General features: G+C 27.9%; 1 protein-coding gene across 2 annotated transcripts in view; it reads left to right on the top strand.

The window, feature by feature from the left end:
* LOC107444341 (uncharacterized) overlaps nucleotides 1-19,227 on the top strand; it is a 246,621-nt gene that overhangs the window by 165,201 nt on the left and 62,193 nt on the right. For both annotated transcript variants that reach the window (XM_071181675.2, XM_043046941.3), the window contains exon 3: nucleotides 13,782-13,886. The gene's annotated coding sequence lies outside the window, so the exon portion shown is untranslated. The remainder of the gene's footprint in view (nucleotides 1-13,781; nucleotides 13,887-19,227) is intronic.

Below are 19,227 nucleotides of genomic sequence, written 5' to 3' on the forward strand. Positions count from 1 at the left end.
ATTTAAAATTTTAAAATACGTTGCTTCTGTCTCATATTTTCTTTTTTGATTTCTTTTTTTATGATAGAGCGATGTGGGGGATTGAAGAAAAACTAGGAAGTTCTAAAATCAGAAAAGAAATAGAAGTAGCTGAATAAGTAAAAAAACATTTAGGGGTGAATTCCGAAAAGGGAGGCTTTTCTTTCTTATCTTTATGTAAAGGTGTGCCCTCTGGTGGTAGATCGAACAACTAGTTTGCAAAAAAATAATTTGGTAATTTTTTTTTCCCCTTTGTCCGTTCTCTAAGTTTAAGTTAGTCTTTTATTGTAATTATTCCTTTATTGAAAAAAATGTCAATCTCTTAGCATCAAATTTTTCAATATTTTATCTTATGTAATTTTGGTGGAAAATGTTTTGTTCGTTCAGTGTTTTGTTCTTCTATGATCAATTAATTATTATTTTAACTTCAAAAATTTTGATTACAATTTATTTAAATATTTATTGTCTTGTTGAATAAATATAATTTTGGTAACATAGCTTTTTTGATTCGCTAAAAATGTCTGCTATGCATGAATATGGGTACATTTTTTGAAACTTTTGTTTCTTAAAGGCGTGTATGTTTCGATACATATATTTTTCATAACATCGATACTTTCATAACTATACAAAATGTTGTAAATTTATTCAAAAATAATATCTTTTTTAAATATTTTTTTCAAATAATTCATTAAAATCCTTTTTTTACATTTCTGATTTCGTAATTTTATTTTGATTAATTTTTAATAAAAATATCCGCATTCTTATTTACCTTACGCATTTTTTGATATTAGCATTAAAGATAAATAAAATTAAATGACATATTTTTTTGCAATACCTTTTAAATTAAAATGTAAGAGAAACAGTTGAAGAAAATTAAAGAAAATTGTCTGTAATACACACACTCAATATTTCATGCAATTATCTTTTTTATATTTTGAAATAATTTTCGTTTTAAAGTTGGAAAAAAAAACAAATTTTTTTTATGCTTTCATTATATTTTCAACTTCTTTTATGAATTCTAAGTGCTTGCAGCTTAAAGTTCACAGTAAATAAAATTCAATATTATTTTTCATAATTTTCTTCGTTAACATCTTTCTGTTTTTATTCTTTTCTCCATTGTTTCTTATATATATATATATATATATATATATATATATATATATATATATATATATATATATATATATATATATATATATATATATATATATATATATATATATATATATGATATGATATGATATAAAGGGATAAAGGCAATGTGAACCGTTTTATGTGAAAAAAGTTAATATGCATTTTCCCTCGTTTTTAACAATTTGAATACCATAATTTTTATGGTTATTTCACTGTTTTGGTTGAATTTAGGGGAATAACAATAAAATAAATTGTTATTAAATCAATTTTTTGCGGGAAATATTATATATAGTATAAATAGTAGTATTCATTCTAAAACAGAATTAATTACCGCCTTTTTAATTACTATATTCACCACCATTTCATTGGTGTTTCAATGGAAACCTTTTAACCTGTCGAAATATTCGCTCAGCACTTCCTTTATTTTACCTGCCTTTCTTAACGAATAAAAAAAAGCATAGCCAAAAATAAATTAGTATGTGTAGTACGATGACAAGTAAATAAATTATTGGCTTCCTCGAAAACTAAGCACTCCCAAGAAATCAAATTTGATTGCTACCTTTGTTTAGCGACAGAATGTTGTTACAACTTATCTACCGTTAAGATTTTTGGGTTGGGCTTACTTATGTTTCCAACACTTGTTTTAAACAATGTAAGAGATTAGCTTCTGTGGGTAATAATCTATTTGATACTCTTATTAGAGGTTTATGATGTGATTATTATCTTTCCGTGAGGCCCCTGATGAAATATCTTGTATTCTTTGACTCTTTTAAGTGATCTTTAAATGATAAAAATATATATATATATTTACACCTAGCACGCTTTAATTGGATTTAACTTTTCGTTTTGTATTTAAATTGTAAGGAATCAAGCTACATTAAGGAAGCAGTTCCTTTTTATAAAAAGCGGTTCATTTCGCAATCACACGTAAACTAAAGAAAATTAAATTAAAATAACGATAATTTGTTTCTAATAATATTGCAAAATAAATGAAAAACCAGTAACGCTTTAGTATTAGCTTTAAATTCAAAACAAGAACAATTATCATAAAAAATATACAACTATCTGATGTTGCATGAATTGCGTTGAGCGTTTATTGTCAATTTATCTCGTTATATGTTTGTTTATTCATGCTTTTGTTGGCAAGATGTTTTTTAAAATATTTTTTAACTTTATAAAATATATAATGAAAACAAAAACTCGATTAAAAATAAGTTAAATAAATTTTTACGTCTGTTATCAAATGTAAAATTATGTTTATAATAATAATATGTAGATAAAAAATAAATTGAAAGAATTACAGCATTTTAAAATATTGGCTCTGTTACAATGTTTATTATGAAGTTAAATTATCAATCGAGCAGTCAGTAGTAACTGTTGTAACAACCATTACGTTCTAGAGCAATGAAGACATTGACATAATTATTATTAAAATTTACAGCATTAAGAATGATGTTTCAAATTTATTTATACAATAGAAATGTTCGGATAACGAATAAATTGAAGCAACTAATATATTGTTAAATAATTATAATTTTGAATAAATTATAGCAGTGTTACAAAATTTAAAAATCAATTGCAGTCCCTTATAATTTTTGTAGCAATTGTTCTATTGTTGTAACACTTACTACATTCAGGAAAAAATTATAACAATTATGATTATTACAATTTTAAAATATTCGTAACATTGCTATAATATAGAGATAATTATTGCTATTTTCTTCGACAATCATTGCATTTAAGCGTTAGGCATAAATATTTACATTTTCTACGAATTAAAAATATGTACCAATCTTTATAAAATAATCCAAAATGTAAGACGAGCTCCTCATTCTGATAATGAAAATTTGCCCCATATACATTACCCTGCAATAGTAGAACAGGCACTTTCGACTTTTGCTATTTTTTTTTTTGTTTTTTTTTTTTTGAATTATTCAATAAATCCTTAGAAGACTATTTTGTAATCTTAGAAAGGCAATTTTTCATATTATAAGAAGCTTTCAGGGGTATTATGGATCGACAATAAATTAAGAAAGAAAACAAGTATTTTTGAACACCCTATGCCAAATAATCAAGCATTAAGCTTGTTACTAATATCGACTACTTTGGTTGTTATTTGTAACGACTGCATAAAATTCGTAAATGTAGCTTAAATATTTATGATGATATTGTAAATAAAATAAAAAAAAACTTCTTTTTTTTTGTCTCTACAATTTTTTTTGTTACTTTTTTTTAAAAAATAATTAGTAATATTAAACGAATTTTTTGAAACAGTTTAAAATTACGAAAATTACATAAAAATAAGAGTGATTTTAAATTACAAAGTTATTGTATTAAGATTTTTAAAAAAAATTGCTAAAACATGCGCAAGATGTATTTAAAGTAGTTCTTTTGTACTGCACATGCATTGTTTATACTGAATAGTATTTGGCAACTAATGAAAAAAAAAACTGATTCAAATATCTTAAAAACTCAAAAAGTTTCAAGCAATTTTCGAAGTAGTAGTACTTTTGTACTTCTTAAAAGAAAATTAAAAAGGATAAGGTGTTTTCCACGCATTTAATTTTGTTCTTGCTGTCCAGTTATTATAAAGTAGTGTAATATGTAATACTACATAATATGATTTGTTGATAATTTAGATACGATCTTTCCTTAATTCTAATCTTCAGTTTGATTTCTAGATTGGTTTGGGGAATTCAAAGTCGCAATCAGTGCAAAATTTATACTTCATTTTGTGACCAACAGCTTTATTTTGTATAAAATGCCATTTCATCAAAATATACAACGCCGAATCTTCAAAAACTTCATGTTTTGTTTATTTTACTATGCGCATTAGTAAGTGAATATTTTGACAAAACAATTCTTACTTTTTTTAATTTCATAATTTCAAAAAATAATACTTGCAATTATTATACTAAATAAAACCAGAGCATGCAGAAGCGTTTTAAAGTATATGGCGAAAATAAAGAATTTTTCTTTTTAAAAAAAAGCTGTTTCGAAAATCGATTAAGTTGTTTCTGAGAAAACTAACTTCTAAGTTTATCAATTTAACGTAACCTGGATTATAACAATAAAAAAGTTTGCAAATCTATCAGTTGTTAGTCGCGTCGTTTTTCTAAACAATAATAATACGAGATATTAGTTCCACTATAATGATAAATATCAGTATCATGAAATATTTAAAATGCTAAAGATTAAAATTAAGCGATATTAGTTGTTTTATCGCGTTTAAGATTTTTAATACGAGATATTAATTTGAAATAGTAGATATTAAAAACACAATGTGAGCAGAAAGTAACATTATTTCATATGCACTAAATGTAATAAATGGAAACAAGAAAATAAATTTCGAAATCCTGGTAAATCATAAAATATGTCAGTGATTTATTATATGAACACACTGTATAGTGTCAACTTTATAAATATTTGCTGTATTACGCATACATATTTGCTTGCTTATAGGAGGGGAGAACAGAAGAAATATGGCCTAACTCCCATAATAGGGTGCTATTATTCATAGGGGAATAACTTGCATGATTGGCCGTTTGGGAGCATTACTACTATTTTTAATAATTTATAAATATTTTAACTATACGCTAAATTCTTTATTTATGTTCTATTAATGTTTTAACAACGCTTAAAGCCATCCGGAATTTCCCCCAGTTTTGATTCAGAAATATTATATTTTTTTTCCTAATAAGTTTTTAAGTTTCCTAATAAGTTTCAAGACAAAATTTTTTTTTAAAAATTTAAACTATCAAGACACAGTAATAATGAATACATGAAAACTTATTTTTTATATACGTTTAGGTGAGCTTTATTAATCATATCAATAATATTTTTAATTATTTATTGACATTAATTATTATATTATATTATTAATATTATATTAATTATTTATTTTTCCTAATAAGTTTTTAGTTTTTATATACTTTTAGGTGAGCTTTATTAATCACATCAATAATATTTTTAATTATTTATTGATATTAATTATTATATTATATTTATAGACATTATATTAATTATTTATCTTCAATTATTTATTTCACTTAATAAGTTTTTAATTTTTATGTACTTTTAGGGTAGTTTTATTAATCACATCAATAATATTTTCAATTATTTATTGATATTAATTATTATATTATATTTACTAATATTACATTAATTATTTATCTTTAATTATTTTTTTTCCTAATAAGTTTTTAATTTTTATATACTTTTAGGTGAGCTTTATTAATCACATCAATAATATTTTTAATTATTTATCTTTAATTATTTATTTTTCTTAATAAGTTTTTAATTTCTAGATACTTTTAGGTGAGCTCTAACAATCACAAGAATAACATTTTGAATTATTTACTGATATTTTAATAATAGGCAACCAAACATCACCTGAAGAAACCCAAGACTTTCCATAATTTTTATTGAGATTTTATTTTTCGTGGTAATTATCTTGTTTTTACCTACCATTATAGAAGCTTAAACAGTCATATCAAAACTATTTATTAGTTTATTATAGTTTAAATCGAATTCTAACAAACAACACTTAAAACTATTTGGAATCTTTCTTAATTTTTTTTAGATTTTTATCCTTAGTAATTTTATTGTAAACGCTAGGGTTAAAAAAACAAAGTCCGCTTATCACAAAAATTCCGATAAAATTTTAAATATTTATTTGCTTATTTCTTTTTGTCTAATGAAAAATTATTATTCATTATTATTTATTTAAGCTCCGAAATGACTGCGCTTCAAACAATAATTTTTAAATGCATTCCTCATTTATAAATATTTAAAACGTTGCGGATGTTCTGATCTTTAGTTACAGCTCCAAAATCGATCGCACTTGAACACAAAATTTTTTCAAATCACGCATGCACGCACATAAAGGCAGCAACTGACAGAAATCGCTTCGTTTTGTCAAAATTTCGCCGCCGAAATAACCGCCAAAACAAACGAAACAAAAACTAGAAAAAAGACGCGCATCTTCCCCCTCTCTCCTCCCTCCAAAAACTCGGAAAAATTTCTCAGCACTTTTTGCTATAGACGGAGTAGGCGAACATGCGCACGCGCATTTTAATCCTTCCCTTCGAAAAAACTTTTACGCGAAGAACTCTTCATTTTAAACCCTTTCGCTCTTTTCTGAAAAAGAACAAAAACTTCCTTTCCTAGCTTCCCCCCGAAGAGAATTAAAACTCCTCGCCAAAATTCCCCAACACATACACCTTCCACACACTCATACATTACGAAAAGGAAAATTCGGAAGCACCATTAATACTGGTCGATACAACGAAGAGTAAAAATGCGCCAAAAATTAAAAAGAAGAAGAAAAAGAGGGGGGGAAGGGAGACTCTTTTCCGGGAAAAATAAGTGAAAAAGGGAAAAACTTTAATTAACGTTTTCTGGTCTCTTCGCCTTTCTGAACGCTAATGAAATAAGATCGATACTGGTTGAAAAGAGTTTATAATTCGTCGCCGGTGCAAATGACGTTGGCGGGAAAAATAAATAAATACGTCGCTTAAACCAGACTAATTGCGCCTATTTTCAAAGATCTTTTTTGTCAAAAATGCGCTCGCGTTGTGGATTTTTGATCTTTTCTCGTGATAAAAGAGAGAAGTTGGAATAAAAATTTTCGAATTGTTTCTGATGGCGTGGTAATGTATTCAGAAACTGCGTAATCCTTATTTGCGATTTTTAAAACTCCCTTTCATTTAGTGTGTTTGTTTCAGTTTTAAATTTTTATTTCAGTTTATTTGGCCGCAATGGACTTGAAGAAGAAATAATGTTTGTGTTCGAAATGCAATCTGCGTTTATTTTGTTTTAGCAGTTTATTTAAGAGTGTCTGTAAAAGAGCAAAAATAACACTAAGCCTTCATCTTCATTAGTTTTGAGACTAATGATTTTACAAATGAATTTCACAAATTTCTGGAAAATAGATTATTCATTATTCATAACATGAGATGTTTTTGAACTAAGAAGTCTTCGTATTTGATTTTCTTGCTTTAGTTATTTTTGAAATAGATATAACATTTTGTTTTACTGAAATAAATAAATGAGTAAATAAAATAAAAAATTGAAGAAAAAAATTCTTAACAACATTAAAATAAATAAGTGAATTTATTTGTGTTTTGTGAAAATGAAATTGTGATTTTTTTTAAATTTCTCCGTTATATTTTTTTAATTCTATATTTTTTTTATCAGGACAAAAATTTTTTTTTAATTTAAGCTATCATGACACAGTATTAATGAATACATGAAAACTTACTTTTTATTTGCGTCACTATTCACTTCACACAGAACACAGTGTCAATTTCCGGCAAGACAGGAAGTCACATTCAAAAATTATTACAAAAATTTTTATTTCAGTTTATTTTGCCGCAATGGACTTGAAGAAGAAATAATGTTTGTGTTCGAAATACAATCTGCGTTTATTTTGTTTTAACAGTTTATTTAAGATTGTCTATAAAAGAGCAAAAATAACACTAAGCCTTCATCTTCATTACTTTTGAGACTAATGATTAGGTTTTCACAAATTTCTAGAAAATAGATTATTCATTATTCATAACATGAGATATTTTTGCATTAAGAATTCTTCATATTTGATTTTCTTGCCTTAATTATTTTTGGGATATATATAACATTTTGTTTCATTCAAATAAATAAATAAAATTAAAATTAAGAAGAAGCTCTTAACAGCATTAAAAATAAATAAATAAAATAATTTATAATTTGTTAAAAGAAAATTAAGATTTTTTTTTTTAAATTTTTCCGTCAGATTTTTTTGATTTCATCTGTTTTTTTATCATGACTATTTTTTTTTTTATTTAAGCTAAAACTATCAAGTCACAGAATTAAAGAATATATAAAAATTTACTTTTTACTTGCGTCACTATTTACTTTTCTCAGAACACTGTGCCAATTTACCATAAAATGTTAGTATATTAATAAGCCAGAAAATCACGCTTAAATACTGCTATTGTTAATAAAAATAATGATAGGTTTAAAATATAGAGAAAACATGGTAAAAATATAAAGATTTTTTAAAAGAGAAGAAGAAAATATTATTCAAATAAACTGTATTTTAAATTTTTAAAAAAAATATTTTTTAAAAAAGCCGGAGAACAGAATAATTTTTTTTATTAAACTTTTTTTTCAGGCTTTTTTTAATTTTTTAAATTTTAAATATTTTTTATTTAAAAAAAAAATTTTTAAAAAGAATTTATTTTTTTAAATTTAAAATACATTTCATTTGAATAATTTTTTCTTCTTAATTTTAAAAAATATTTATATTTTTCCCATGTTTTCTCTATAGTTTTAACTTACTTTTTGTTAGTTATATAGTTTTGCAGTTTTAGTTAGTTATAAAGTTTTATAGTTTAAGTTAGTTAGTTAAGTTGTAATTGAGTTGTGATTCGTGAAATTTCTAGTTTATCTGATGGTGCCATCTATCGTGAGAAAAGGGAAATTCTAAACTTTTTTTGTTTCAATCTACTATGTGGGTTACCATCTATGCGTGAATGCAAGTTTCGTGTTCAGATAGTCCAGGATCACCAACCGAGGAGTGCTCACCCTGAAATCGTCTCATGCGTTGAAGAAAAAATGAAAGAAATATTGTGAAATCACCGCTGAGATTCGAATTCCCGGTCATGAGATTGACAGATTGGCCCTCTCGGTTGAATTAATTACTCGCTACAAGAAACTAAGTGACTTTATTAGGTGTTTTCCACTCACTATATATGGAGGGTGTTTTCAATAAGCATGTATGTAAACAGCAACAATCTCGAGCTCTTGACCTGCTCGACTTCCGGTTAGAAAGTTTGCAGCTGCTTACTACAGCTTATTCTGTGGTGACGATGTTTTCAAACAAATAATTCTGTTTTCAATAAAAGAAATAAATTATGTAATTTCTGGGCTAAATCTGCTGCATTTCATAAGATATTAATGATATTAAGTAATTCTGATGAGTTTTTTAAATGAAAAATTATTTTAGTTATATTTTTATAGGTTGTTAAAAAAGATGGCATGGGTGCTAGATTTAGTAAGAACTCGCTTTTTTTTTTTGGCAGTCCTGATTTGGCCTCTTTTTACTTGTTTATTATTGTCCATGCACCATCATACGTTAGTGTTAGCAAATTGTTCGAGTTGCAAGACGAAGCTCCTTTTGCAAATTATCATTGAGGTTTAAATTTCGAAGTTGGTATATTGTTGTCAAGGTAATAAGGGATTTATAACGATATTTTTTTTTTTTTTTTTTTTTTTTTTTTTTTTGGAATTGTTAAACTGCACAGCGAGAGCTTTTTCAATTTTTAGACTTAGAACTCAATCACGCAAATAATAAGTGAGGCAGCAATTACAAGTATACAAGAAATGCTACTCAAGAGACTCAAAGTACAATGAACGTGTGTTATAAGCCAAATGGCTTCAAAAAACATTGGAAATAGTGACCCGGAAGTATAGGCAGCAAAGTGCCTGCAGCTCCCCCAACTGTTGAAAACACCATTCATATATAAGATTAAATAAGCACCCGATATTGGAAAATAAAAATATGAATTCGTAATCCTTATCTCAGCCTACTCTCCTTATCTTAGCTTAGCTTCTAGCTTTCGGAGAACGTGAGCTCGATTCTATATTAAATAGCTGTGGACTAAGTTGAAGCGGATTAAATTCTGTTTGTTCTGGTCCAAAATGTAAGAATATTAATTGAACAAGAAAAATATTGTATTAGAATACTTTTGATAAATTATTCTACAAAAGTTGAATCCAGTCATATATATATATATATATATATATATATATATATATATATATATATATAAATACAAGAAAACACTAAGAAAGTTAAGAAAAACAAGTTTCTTGAGTGCTCCTCACACTATTCTATTAATATATTTTGCTTTGGCTTTATTGATACAATATCAGAAAGCACTCTGTTTTGCGGATATAATCGTGTGGGCTGAAGAAAAGATTATATCTTTTTTTTTCCGGCTTTTTTCCGGTTTTTTAATAAACGTTTCATTTTTTTTTCTTCTTTTTTTTTTAAATAAAATGTTGTTTGTTATTTTTTTTACTTATTATTTCCCACCCCCCTTTTTTTCATATGTCTATAATTTTTCTTTGTTTTATTCTTCATTTTGAACTTATATATATATATATATATATATATATATATATATATATATATATATATATATCCGCTAATAATTTGATAGATTAATTCGTAAATTAATATTAATACTTTAATAGTATTTAATCTGTAATACATGAATTAGTATTGGTATTTTCTTTTCTAATATTAATGGGGCAAGAAGAATATTTTACTGAAATGTTTTGGATAAGTAGTTCTACTAAAACTTTATCCAGTCATATTTAAAAAAAAAAATTTAAGTATAGTTTTTCTTTTAAATGTAACAGTGATAATTACTGAACATACAGCAATAGTTATTGTGCTGTTAATAAATTTAAATAATTAAGCCGTAAATTAATATTAGTTTTTCACATCTTATATTTTTTTCATTAACATTTAAAAAATAGGAAAGAAAATAATTTTAATAGTACTGCTACCAATAATAATATATGATCCATAAAATGGAATGAAAACAACGGAAAATTTTCTCCATATATCACTAAAGTAGGTAAAATAACAATAAAGCAATATTAATTCTGGCGAGCAGCATTTTAGTTTCGAAAAGTATTTTAAATGATATCATAAATTGCAATTTTATTCTACGAAGAGAGTGAGAAATAAAAAAGATTATTTTCATTTCATTGTTTGCAGATTCTAAAATAATACATCCAAATTTCTCCGCCAGTAGTGTTGGTTTCGTTATATTATATTCCAAATGATTGAAGGTGGAGAAAAAAAAAGCTATTTGTTTTTAAATCCTTGAGCAAATACTTACCTGCAGCTCAGTTTAACCCTTTAATTTCTTTTTATTATCGAATACGATATAGGAAATGAAAACTCTTTTAATTAAATATTTGCGTCAATGTTTCTCCGAATTAAAATTAATTTCGAAAGAGGGATTATTAACCGAGGCTGTATTTGCACAATCTGCGATTTGAAATGTAAGAAATATTTTAATATTTATATATCATCTCGTGCAGCAGAGTAAATATCATGAAAGGTTAAAAACGAATTGTGCAAATCAAATAAGATTTAAATGCGAATTAAAATTTTTATCGATGTCAATTGAATAGAATTAATTTAATTCGTAAATACAACTTTTAATCTTTGAACTGTATTCTGATGCAATTCCGATAGCGTCATATCTTTAATTGTTTACTCTAGTTTGAATAAAAGTTTTTTTTTTTTCTTCCTCTAACAGATTGTTAAATTTGAACATTTAAAACATTTCGATACCTTCTTACAGATTAGTATTTACGAATCGTATTAATTTTAAATAATTTTTATTACGACTTCCAACTGTTTGTTTAATTAAATTAAAAACACTTTTGTGTTAACACGTAAATGTATTATACACTTAAATTAAAAACAAGTGAATGCATTTATCTGTTAGCTATAACATGTATATTGAAAAATGAAATCAGTCTGTGAGCAAATTAAATTTAGCATATTGTCTTTTGGAGATACAGGGCTTAATAAAATAAAATTGATTGGCAATAAATAATTTAAATATTTCTATAACTCAAAGTTTTAATCAACGAGTTTTCAAATAATAAATTAAAAGAGTAGGTTGTAGTTAGTCATTATTAAGTTAACATGATTTTGTTTAGGACGTAGACCGGTCGCGGATATTGAGCTTATTGGAGTTAGATTAAATTTTGTTGCAAGCATTTTGCAAGGAAATGTAAAATAGTGATAATAATTGAAAGAAAAAAATAATATTTTTATAGTATTAAATAATATTTTTATAGTATTTTTATTTGGCAATATTTTTTTTTGAAAAAATATTCCTGCGCGATTTTTTTTTTCCTTTTAAAGTGTATTAAAATGTTTAGAAATTTATTTCTAAAAAGAATTTAAAAATTGCTAAAAAACGTAATAAATTTAATTGATTAACGTTAATTGCAATAGACAATATGCATCTTTTCCTGATTTTAATTAAAGAAACCAATTATTTTGTTAACAAATAAAGGTCTTTTAGAGCAAATTCTAATAGAAATTTTCGAACCCAAAATTTTTTTTTTAAAATATAATAAAATAAATTTAGAATTGAAATAAATTAATTTTGGGAAATAAATTAATAACTGAAATAGGCAATGTAAGCCAATTTCAGATTCATTTTTAAATAATAGGAATAATAATTTCATAATAGCTTTAAACGTCACCGTTAGTTTGTTTACAGTTTGGTACGAGTTGGCATACTTGTAATTGTCTTTTATGCATCCAAACATCATCAGAAACGAAAATTCGTGTATGTTTGTTTTTAATAGTTTAATAAGTCCATTTCGGAATAGCCTGCTTGATAAGGCGTTGGACCCATGTCCAAGAGGTCATGAGTTCGATCCCAACAGGCCGGAGACTTCCCGTGTAGTGAATAGTGACGGGTGCACTTTAAATCTGTCAGGTCACAAAGTCTTAAAGTTCCTATAATAAATTTTATCTGTGGGGGTACGGAATGAGAGATTGATTGTTTTCTGGTTCAGGTAAAAATTACGACCTGAAGATGTATGAATGGGTTAACCCTTTAAAAAGGGGCTGTGACGTGTGTGTGGCTGAGAACGTACTTTTGGCCATGGATGGCTCCTCTGAAAAACAAGAAACACACCCTCTGCCTTAAATTCGCTTGGTTTCACCAAGCAGGCTTGTAGGTATTTGGTAAGTGGCTTAAGAAACATCAACAACATATTTCAATTTTTAAATCTCTTTGAACTGTATTAAATAAGTTTATAATGCATACTAATTGTGTTTTATTAAATCTAGTTCGAATTCATCTTAATATTCTTTCTGTGCTACACGTGTGTTTATTATACAAACTAATTTTATTTTAAAAACTAGTGTCTTTATTTATGCATCTTAATTTAATGATTTTTACTTTATATTGTATAGTAAAAATAACATTACTGAAACAAAATAACATTACTGTATTTTGTTTTACTATAATTAAATATTTTAATGTTACTGAACATTGCAAAATGGTGGTAGCTATTTTATATGAATGGTGTAAAAGACGATTCGTAATGTCTCACTATATTAGAAACTATCCTTGGTCCTTAGTGTAGTGGAGTACCCCTTTGGTATAATAATTGGAACTACTTATGGTGCTACGATTAAGTAAAAAGCATGCCCACAGCAGCCTGTGGAGGATAAGGCTCCACAATTTCATGACCAACGGCATGATTGTGGTAATGTTGTCAGCACTGCGCGCATGCCGCCTTTACTTTCCAAACAAGCTGCTACCCATCGATCTGAAGCTGGTTGTGCTTGAAGCTGCCTCTGGGATGTTGTTAAGATACATTTACATGTTTACAGTGTAAAAGAAGTTGGAGTAAAATTTTTAAAGCCGAAGTTTCTTTGGGAATTTTTTAGTTCTTTGCCGAAAGAATTTAGTTCATGTTTTTTTTATATGTATTACTGTAATACATGTTTTTTATATGTTTTTACATTTACATGTAAATAAGTGTTTTTTTTAAATGTATTATTTTTTTACAAGCTTTGTTTGCTTTTACAGTTCAACTTCAATGGAGAACTACAGATTTGAGGAAGGTCATTATGATTTATTTACATATTAATTTGTTTTCCGTGGAGGAAGCATCGAGGTTGCTACCATTTAGTTGTAAGTAGCATTTATTCATTTATTTAGTTTTACTTAGTTTGTTTTTATTTCTTTTATCCCTGGATGTTTACATTTATTTGAGTTTCACATCTTAACCGTAATTGCTAAGTTAACCGTAATTACTCTTCAAAAAACTTATAATATAGAAATAAGTAAACGAAATAAGTAAAACATTATTAGCAGCATCATAGTTTAGTTGCATATTGCTAAATTACTGAAGTAAATGATATGAGAATTTTTTTTATTCTGAAATTTATTTTAAAAATATTAATAGATTGATTACATCATTGAGCTGCGTCTTTGTTTTACTCATATAACTCCTGATCCTTGTTTTATGAAACAAACTACGGAGAAATATTTTTGTATTATTCAATAAATGAAAAATTGTAAGGTCGTGCTTCATAATAAACGTGGAAGGGTGGACGATTCTCTTATTTTGCAATTAACCGTAATGTAATTAACCGAAACGTCATCTTACAACCTCAGCGTAATCACTTGTAACACTATCTTGTATACATAGAAAGAAGCAGCACTTATTGTTATAACAGAAGCTTCATCTAACAACCTCAGCGCAATCACTTGTAACACTATCTTGTTTACATAGAAAGAAGCAGCACTTATTGTTATAACAGAAGCTTCATCTAACAACCTCAGCGTAATCACTTGTAACACTATCTTGTATGCATAGAAAGAAGCAGCATTTATTGTCATATCATATGCTTTAAAAGACAAAATAAAGTTTTTAACGTCCCTTTATGGATGAAATGTACATAGTTGCCAACTCTACTGAATTTTCCAGTAGACTACTAGATTTTTCCAGTTTCTTCTGGTCTACTGGTTTAATAAAAATTCTCCTGGTTTTTGTACATTTTAGAAAATTCCCTAAAATTGAGTAAGTTTCTTGAAAAATCCCTATTGAAATAGAAATTGTGCACCAGATTATTGCTTGCTCAAATATTAAAATAAGTATTATATATAATAAAGCTAATAAAAATCAGTTAAAAATTTTTTTGTCCCAAAATGTTGTCCCGCAGTGGACTGATCGTAAGATACGGTTCCCAGCATCACTGTCTGCGGTCAGTAAGCGGGTGGGTGACCATTTTGCAGCCTGCGCAGGAGCCGAGGGTGCGCAACATCGGCCGTCGTTAAACTGTTTCACCGTAAAATGCTCGACTTTGAGCAGGTCATCGGACTGCCAAAGAAAGGAAGCTATCCCCTCTGCGGAGGATCAAAATTGTGATGGCATGTTTTCGGATAATGCTCAGGGATGTTTCCCCGACCGTCGCCAATAGCCCATTATGCAGCTCTAGCGCGACGTAAATGAAATACCTATCTAAAATGTCAGTTAATTTTAATTCAAAATTCTCTGTTTAAATTAATTAAAAAATGTTTTAACTATTTTTGATGCATTAAATACCTATTACTATTCAAAATTATCAGTAAACATAATACATAACATTTCAAGTTTACTTAATGTTCAACATAACTGGAAAATATAGCAGATTTTGATGACGTTAAAAATCCCTAAAATTCCCTATGCGTAAAATATTTAGTACATTATGCAAGAATTATCATGAAATTTACATTATTTCATAAGATCTACTGGATTTTTTCTTATCAATGGTGGCAGTTATGAATGTAAATATATAGGAATTAAATCTTTGTGGACAAAAAAAAATTAAAAGAAATTTAAATTTTCCGTTTTTTTTTTTTAGACACCTTGAAATATTTTATACCAATTAGAATACAATTTCCGAAAACCATTGATAATTCGTTTTCTGTACAAAATATTTCCGTTAGGAAAAAAAAAAACACTAAAAGAATGTAAACTAAGAAATAGTACTCGTTAACTAGTGGGAAATGTATCTTTTCAGCAGCTGCTTATTGTAGGTTACAGAGGGTGGGGGAGGATAGAAAAAAAAAGGCCCTAAATTAACGACAAAAAACTACTTCCCCTGTTTGTGGACTGTGTGTGGAGGAGTATGAAAAAATAAAATAAGGTTAATGATGAGCACAAAATAAAGTAAAAAAAAAGAAGGTAGAATAGTACAAAACATTACCCAAAAGAACACACGCTTTGTGCATTTTTCACAGCTGTTTTTAGCACTGGACCCCCCCCCCCTCCCTCCCTTCCCCATTGGCGGATTCCAAGAATAAATCATTTTCCATTTGAATCACGTAATTTCCCAGAAAGCTTTTTTAGTCGTGATTTAGAATAATGTGTGTCGCACGTAATTTTTAGCCGTTTTACCAAATTGTTGAGAATGTTTCTCCCAAAATATGTTTTCCACATTTCGCAGTTTTCTTCTTCTTTTTTTTAAAATAAATTTTGCGGTTTTAGCAACTATCATTAGCTGCTTAAAAATGCTCTTTTTTTATTGTTGTTGTTGTTGTTGTTTGAAAATGAATTAATTCCAAAAGGAATCAATTGATTGCTTTTCAAATTGTTGTTTCATTTTTATGATTATGATTCATGCATAAATTGTGTCCGGATTATGCGAATGTTTCTGATTTAAATAGCAAGCCTTTGTATGGTGAAACACTTGATCCGAGAGTAATGTACGGCGTTTCACTACAACTGTTTGATGTAAAGTAATTGTTGCCACTTTTTTGACGTTGAGATACAATCAAATTTTTTCCAGTGAAAAATTTTGATGTACAGTTGCTTCCATCAAATTTTTTGCAGTGAAAAATTTTGATGTACAGTTGCTTCCATAAAATTTTTTGCAGAGAAAAATTTTGATGTTCAGTTGCTACCTTCAAATTTTTTGCAGTGAAAAAATTTGATTTACAGCTGCCATCAAATTCTTTACATTGAAAAATTTTGATGTACTGCTGCTACCCTTTTTGGTGTTTGAGTAAACTAGATACACTTTTAAATACAGAACTGAAGTTATCGTGCAAAAAATGACATAAAATTGACAAAATAACAATTATTTGAAAGCATTAATATGATATACAGTCTAATCCTTTTTTAGCGAATTACGAGAGACCGAAATATAATAACGAAAATTCGTTATTTCAATATTACGAATTTTAGCGCTAAGCAAAGTTATTTTGTTACATAGGAATTTTTCGTCAAAAAATTAATAAATGCTTTACAAATTTGATATAGTATTTGTATTCCGCATTTAGGAAAATATCAATACAATATTTCAGAAGCTCACAAAAACTTGACGGACAATGAGTAAAACGGACAATGATTTTATCAGCACTACTTATCAGACAAATGTGGATCTCAATTTATTTTTTTATTTTTTATTTATTTATTTATTTATTTATTTATTTATTTATTTGTACAAATAACTTAGAACAAGTAGGTATTATTAAGCTTCTCCAAATTATCTGCATGCTCAAACAAAGTGTTGGAAAAGTTTTTTTGTGCGAATTAATATCACTTCACAGCTTCCAAATTGGACAAGGAAACTATGTAGGCACAGAAACATTTTATTCAAAGCTTTGTTTACTTCTAAAGAAAGGCAAAAATGTCTCGATCAGGATAGAATTGTTGCTTATTTTTGTCTTCATTAAATTGGATGATCCATTTTGTAATAGCGGGGATTCGAAAAGTATTTGTTACTTTGAAATTTTCGCTTTTTCGGATTCCGCTAAAATGGAATTTTGGCTGTATTACTAAATACATGCTTGTTTTTTTAAACGAAATATTTTTGCAATGAATTGATTTTTCTCCGCATGAAAATACGTGTTTTCAGTAAGCAAACAAATGCAAAATAAATAAATAAATAAAACCATAACGGTTAGAAAATAAATAAAAACGTGACTATATGAAAAGTGAAAAATCTAAATTTTCCTCAACACTAAAAATGGTGGCACTATACACACCAAAATTTTTACAGTGTAAAGGTGTAAATACTCAACACGAAATAAGAAATAGCTGAAAATGTTGGTTCTTAGAGACATTGGAATAAATTTCGGATCATCAACTTCAGAAAACATAGTTCATGTATACTTGAAGAAAGTGTTTATGAAACACATTTTCTCATTAAAAAACATTTCTTTTAAAAATCCCGGGCAAGAAAAAATTAAATTCCATTGACGCAGCTGGGCAGACGTTTTGATCTCCAATAGAAAGCAATACTGATAAAACTTTATAAAAATGATTTTTTATTTATTTTATTTCCAATGCCGACCTGTATTTACATTTTATCAATTCAGGCATTTTAGATTTCAAATTTGTTGACCACTCCTTCAGGGTCACCATAGTAGGTGGGCCAACGTTGCTCCCACAGTAAGGATAGATAGTACAGAAAATGAATCAACATCTATGCCTTGGCCGGGGTTCGAACCCAGAACCTTCCTAATGCATGGCCAGTTCCATGACCCCTACACAGTTCGGTAGGCAATTTAAAATAAGTTGAAGCTATTACTTTTGTGTGTATATGAGAATTTTGAGAATCAAAGCGCCACCTACAGTTTTGAAAAAAAATTTAAAAAATCTTACAAAATGCGACTTTTGTGTTTTGAGAAAGCAACCCGCTATAAATTTGTCCCAGGACCCTCAATGTCTGGTCCGGTCTTGTCAAAAGAAATCTCAAAGGAGTCATTTCAAGATATTTCTTTTTTCACCATCTTGGGAGTCAGTGCGCTCCATTTAAATTGAATCGATTCGTAAAATAATAAACTTTCAACGACTAACTATTCCGCCAGACAACAATACGAGTTACACATGAAATTATTTAAAGCAATTGAGCACCCAAATAAGAAGACAACCTCAACGTAAGAAGTGTCCACTTGACATTGCTTTATCTCCGACTTCCGATCTGAAACCCGGAGCTCTGATCCAGTAGAGATGATGGGAAAGGGGAGAGAAAAACTACCCTTTCATGGAAAAACCCTATCCTAGAGAAAGTTTTTTTTTTTTTTTTCATGTGCAAATCGGAAATCTCCCAAGGTCTCGAGAAGAAAAAAAACTTTCTTCCTTCTCCTTCTCACGCGTCATTTCCTTTAATATAACCCGACCACCATCAGTCCCGTTACACACTTGTTGTACCCCCGAAAAAACACCTAGTCCCGTACCCAGATGGTTTTAAACCCTTATATTTTTTTGCCCCTTTTTTCCTCAAACCTTTTCTCCTGCATCCCTTTCTCAACCTCAAAGCACCTATATTTTTTTTTACACCTAAACTGTCTTTGGGGGACAACGAACCCAGGATCCGAAGAACAAAGACGTCGAACTTTTTTTTATATATTCTTGCCCCTCCGGTGTTACGTCCGTCGCTGTGGAGACGGGAAATGATTTTTTCTTTTTCGGGAAGATCTCTCTACCAGATTTTTTTCTAACCATCCTTTTTTCACATTACCCTCTCGGAAAGACACCTGG

Source organism: Parasteatoda tepidariorum, chromosome 4 (assembly GCF_982258835.1).
Source record: "Parasteatoda tepidariorum strain Cologne lab strain chromosome 4, Ptep-v5.0, whole genome shotgun sequence".
NCBI classification, from domain to species: Eukaryota; Metazoa; Arthropoda; class Arachnida; order Araneae; family Theridiidae; genus Parasteatoda; species Parasteatoda tepidariorum.